Source organism: Nicotiana sylvestris, chromosome 5 (genome assembly GCF_000393655.2).
Source record: "Nicotiana sylvestris chromosome 5, ASM39365v2, whole genome shotgun sequence".
NCBI classification, from domain to species: Eukaryota; Viridiplantae; Streptophyta; class Magnoliopsida; order Solanales; family Solanaceae; genus Nicotiana; species Nicotiana sylvestris.
The window spans coordinates 146,323,118-146,329,075 of NC_091061.1; positions in this window are offsets into that span (position 1 = coordinate 146,323,118).

Here is a 5,958-nt window from a genome sequence, read left to right on the forward strand (position 1 = left end):
TGGGACTTGGGCGTATGCTCGGAATCGAATTTCGAGGTCCCAAGCCCGAGAAATAAATTTTTAAAGAAAATTATTTTTTGAAATTGTTTAATGGATTTGGAAATGAATTTTGATTAGAACTAGTTGGTATCGGACCCGTATTTTAGTTCTTGTCACGACCCCAACCCCGGTCGTGATGGCGCCCAATACACTGCCAAGCAAGCCTGACCAATTAACAACCTCAACCCATTTCTTATATAGTTCATTATTAGCTAACACAGTTAAATTACCAAAATACCATATTAAATGTCTGAAACCAGAGTTAAATAGGTGGAGTTTCAAATGATAAAACTACTACTACATAGCCTGTATAGATCCGGTGTCACAAGTTTGAGCCTCTAATACCAGTTTATCACCCTAATACATATCAATCTAGGGAATGCGGATAAAACAAAAGAATAGGAAGGAGAGATCAGGGCTGCGGACGCCATGCGACTACCTCGATGCTCCCGGATATGCGCTGCTCAACTGAAAATCCTCACTCAGCCTCAGATGCACCTGGATCTGCACGCAAGGTGCAGGGAGTAATGTGAGTATTCCGACCCAGTGAGTAATAAGCATAAATAATGATTGAGAATAAGAAATCACGGAGAAACACAGATAAATCTATAATGCGGCATTTTAAACAAGTAATATGAAAGCAAAAAACCAATGGAAACGAAATATGGAAATGCTACAACAAATAAGCAGTTAAGTGACAGACATATAAAGAAAAATCAACACATAGAACGGTACCCTATAGTACCCTCTGTGGCGTGCAACCCGATCCATACATTTATCGTCGACGGCGCTCACTGGGGGTGTGAAGACTCCGGGAGGGCCCCCTTACGGCCCAAGCGCAATATCAAGTCATCTCCTGGCATCAAATCTAGGCCCTCGGCCTTATATAAATATCAGTATAATACTGCTGCGGTGCGCAGCTCGATCCCATAGTATCCTCACATCTGGCCCTTGGTCGTACTCAGTCCAGAAATCATATAAGCCCCTCGGGCATTAGTAAAACAGTAGTTCTCAGCCCAAAACATCATTTAATATATCATTTTAGTTTCAAAACCGAGTAAAAAGTGGTTGAGTTGTAAAATAGTGGAAAACGGTACAACTGAGTTCAAGTAGTAAGTCAAAACAGTGAGGAAATAGTGATAAAACTCCCTAGAGGGTTCAAATAATTGGCACGAAGCCCAAATATGGCAATCAGTTCAAACATTGATGAGAACAAATAAGTTTCAACCAAAATACGCAGTAAAAGCATCACTCGGGATGGACCAAGTCATAATCCCCAATAGTAAATGACCCCACGCTCATCATCAAGCGCGTGTCTCACCTCAATATAGCACTACGATGTGCAAATCCGGGGTTTCAAACCCTGAGGACATCATTTAATTCATTACTCACCTTGAACCGGCTAAATCTCTATCTCGCGACCCTTTTCCCCTCGAATCGGTCTCCACACACGTCGAATCTATCCAAAATCAGAACGAATACATCACAATAGGATAAGGGAACAAAGCCCAAGCAAAAACAATCGAATTACCACAAAATTCTAGAATTTGGTCAACCCGACCCCCGTGCCCCTATCTCGAAATTTGACAAAATTCACAAAACTCGAATCCTTATACTCTCACGAGTCTAACTATCTGAAAATTATCCAATTCCGATACCATTTGGTCCTTCAAATCATCATTTTACATTTTTTGAAAGATTTCACAATTTTCTTCCCAAATTCCATCCCAAATCACGAATTAAATGATGAATTCAATGATATATTCATGTGCTCTAGCCAAATCTGAGTTAGAAACACTTGCCCCGATGAATTTCTTGAATAACCTTCGAAAAATCGCCAAAATCCGAGCTCTGCAGGTCAAAATATCAAATAAAACCCAAAACCTCGTATTTATAGAGTACCCCTCAGATCTCAGCCTCCGCGGTCCGCACAGAACCACCGCGGTCCGCACAAAAGCACCGCGGTCCGCACAAAACCATCGCGGCCTGCACAAAACCACCGCGGCCGCACTTCATTTTATGCGGTCCGCACAACACTTATCGCGGTCGCACTTCCTTTTGTGCGATCCGCGTGGGTGGGTTCCGAGGCCTGCAACCCTTCTGGACCTACTACAGCTATGATTTTGGCCTAAAACATCCCAGAACCTACCCGGAACTCCTGGAATTCCAAACTAATTGCACCAACACATCCCATGACATCGTTCAAACTTGTTCAAAACCTCGGGATGCTCACAACAACATCAAATCACTAATTTAACAGGGGATTCAAGCCTAAGAACTCCAAGAACTCTTAAATTTATTCTTTCGATCAAAAAGTCTATCAAATTTTGTCCGAATGACCTAAAATTTTGCACACACATCCCAAATGACACAACGAAGCTACTGTCACTCTCGAAATTCCATTCCGACCCCTATATCAAAATCTCGCCTATCAACCGAAACCGCCAAAATATCAACTTCGCCAATTTAACCCTAAATCTTCTCTACAACTCCAAAACCCATTCCGATCGCGCTCCTAAGTCACAAATCACCTCCCGAAGCTAACCGAACTATCAGAACTCACTTCTGAACCTTCTAGCACATAAGTCAACATTCGATTGACTTTTTCCACTTAAGCCTTCTTTTAAGAGACTAAGTATCTCATTTCTTACCAAATCCTCTCCGAACTCGAACTAATCAACCCGATCACATAAAACACGGATAACGAAGCGTAAAGAAGTTAAAATAAGGGAAAAAGGAGCTGTAACTCATGAGACGACTGGTCGGGTCGTCACAGTTTCGATGTCCGGTACATGTCTTATATGTGATTTAAGATAAGTCTATGAAGTTTGGTAAGAAATGGAATCCATTTCACGTGATTCGGACCTTAAATGCAAAATTTGATGTTTTAAGAAGTTTTGAAATATTTCATTTGATTTTGAGGTTTAATTCGTTGTTTAAGGGGTTAATTTGCCAATTTGATCGCACAGATAAGTTCATATGATGTTTTTGAGTTAGTATGTATGTTTGGTTTGGAGCCTCGAGGGCTCGGGTGTGTTTCGGAAGGTTTTTGAACTCATAAAAGTTGCAGGTTTTTGCTGTTTAGTGCCCAGGGATTTTTCTCTTCGCGTTCGTGTGGGCACAATCGCGAACGCGTAAGGCAAATCTCCCAGGGGTCAAATTTCTTCTTTGTGAATGCGAGGCTAAGGGGGATACCCTTCGCAAACGCGACCCAGCATACGCGAACGCGATGACTTATGAGCCTGGGAAGGGGGGTATTATACCTACGTGAACGCGAAGGCTCGAGGAGTTAGTTCTCCGTGAACGCGAGCCCATTTTCGCGAACACAAAGGTCTCTCAGGCCTAGCTCATCGCGAACGCGATGAGCCTGTCGCGACCGCATAGAGCAAATTCGCCCAATTATATTAAGTTCCAAAAACAAAATGTATTATGGGAGTTCCACCATTTTTCATAAACTTCATCTTCTCCACACCTCTTGGGCAAAATTTGAAGAGGAACTTCACCATAGCTTCATAGGTATGTAATCCTAAGCTCGTTTTCTTCCATTTATATCAACACCCACTAGATTTCTAGGCCTAAAACATGAAATTAAGGGTAGAAAATTAGGGATTTGGGTGGAGTTAGATCTTTTTGATTATTTGAGAATTTGACCTCGTTTTGGGATCGGATTTCAAAGCAAAATATATATTCGGGCTCGTGGGTGAATGGGTGATCGGATTTTGGTCCGAACCTCATGTTTTGACCAAGTGGACCCGGTGTCAATTTTTGACTTTTTGGGAAGAATGATGGGAAAGCTATAATTAAGCATTGGAATTGGATTATTTAGCGTTTATTGATTTTATTAAGTCGATTATGTCTAGATACAATTGATTTGGAGTCAAATTCAAAAGGAAAGGCAGTGTTTGAGGCTTGAGTTGACAGTGGAAGTTCGGGGTAAGTGTTCGGTCTAACCTTAGCTTGAGGGATTAGGAGTTGTATCCTATTTGCTATTTGCTTCTTGTTGAGTACGACGTTTAGGCATGGTGACCAGTATCTATACGTTGGTGTCGAGCATGATCGTGAGTCTTAAATTGCAATTTATTTTGTGTTCTTAAATAGTACTACGGATGCTTTAATTGATGATTCTCGATATTGAGCAAAGATTAAGTTTGTTTTCATGAAAATTACTTATGGCTGAGTAATTGTGTTAGCTAAGATTATTAGAAGTTGGGTTAAGATTGGTTATAGTTGTTTCTCCCTTGCTGGGACGTATTTACTTTAAATGTCGAATCCCTTGCCGGGATAGTGTAGCTTATTGTTGATTCCTTGTCGGAACTCTTGGTGGTTGTTGCTAAAGGTATATAAATGTCATATTGGATCGGGTTGCACGCTGCAACAATACTATATATGGAACGGGTTGCACGCTGCAACAATGTTATATTGGATCTGGTTGCACGCCGCAACAATACTATATATGGAATGGGTTGCACGCCGCAACAATGTTATGTTGGATTGGGTTGCACGCCACAACAATGTTATATTGGATCGGGTTGCAAGCTGCAATAGTGATATAAATGGATCGGGTTGCACGCCGCAACAGTGTTAAATGATAGGGATCGGGTTGCTCACCGCAACAGTGTTATTATGGTTTTGTTGTAAATCTTGAATTGTTCTCTCATGTTTCTCTTAAGTTTCTGCTGGATTAGATATTTTCCCCGTAGCATGTACCCCTCCCATGTTAATTGTTTATTCCTATTTATTTTCCATTGTATATTATATAACTGCACAGGTTTATCTAGAGTCATGTCCTAGCCTCGTCACTACCTCACCGGGATTAGGCCAGGCACTTACCAGCACATGGGGTCGGTTGTGCTGATGCTACACTCTGCACTATGTGCAGATTCTGGAGCAGCTTTTGGATAGTAGCACTTGGGGAGCCTGCCTTCAGTCCAGCCAGAGATCCCGAGGAAGTCCTGAAGGCATCCGCAGGCCCGGCATTCTCTTCTACTTTATTATGTACTCTGTTTTCATTAGATTTCGAGACATATTGTATTTCTTTTAGACATTTGTTGTAGTAATCTTAGTCCGTCCGTGATATTGTGACACCGGATTTCGGGTAGAGATGTGTGTTGTCATTATCGTACTGGCCTTGTTATTATATTAGATTAAGTCTTCCACTCGATTTAATTTATCATTAATATCTAAATGTTGGATACTTGTTAATTTAGATTATTAAAAAGGGTTAAAAATGAAAGAGTTAGAAATTTTCTATGTTTAGTGGCTTGCCTAGCTTCTATGAGTAGGCGCCATCACGACTCCCGAGGGTGGAAAATCTGGGTCGTGACACTTTACCATCAAACTGTTGAAATTTTGGAGGTTGATAGCCATCATGCATCTTCAACATATCTTTCCTTGTAGTGTACGACTTTGCGTATGTAAGAGAGGAGTTGGCAGCAACTTCATACTTATTCTTAATAGTTCCTTTAGTGAACTCCTTCAGTTGATCGATGGGAATCATCCCTTCAGATGAGATAGGGATAGCCTTAGCGGATGCTACTCGTCTTGGGGGAGAACAAATCTCTGGAACTTCTGGGAGCTTGCCAGGTGCATGGGTGGATTCTTCTTCCATCAAGATTCCCACTCTATCTATTACCTTGCAAATTCTAGCATCTTGATTTTGCAGGCACTTGGTCAAGGCAGCAATTGCTTCCATCAAGTTTGCCAACTCTTTTCCACAGATGAAGTGTTCGTCACCATGGCTTGCATGATTGTTGTAGATGATGGGGAGTAGCATGGATTGTCAGACAGATTGATTATCGAATGGCTCATGTTGTGCGGTGTAAGTGAGGAGGATCCATCAGTTGAAGCATCATCATCTTCCTTCAAAGTAGAGTTCTTGGATCCGGAGAGGTAAAGCAGATCAAGAGTTTTCTTGCTATT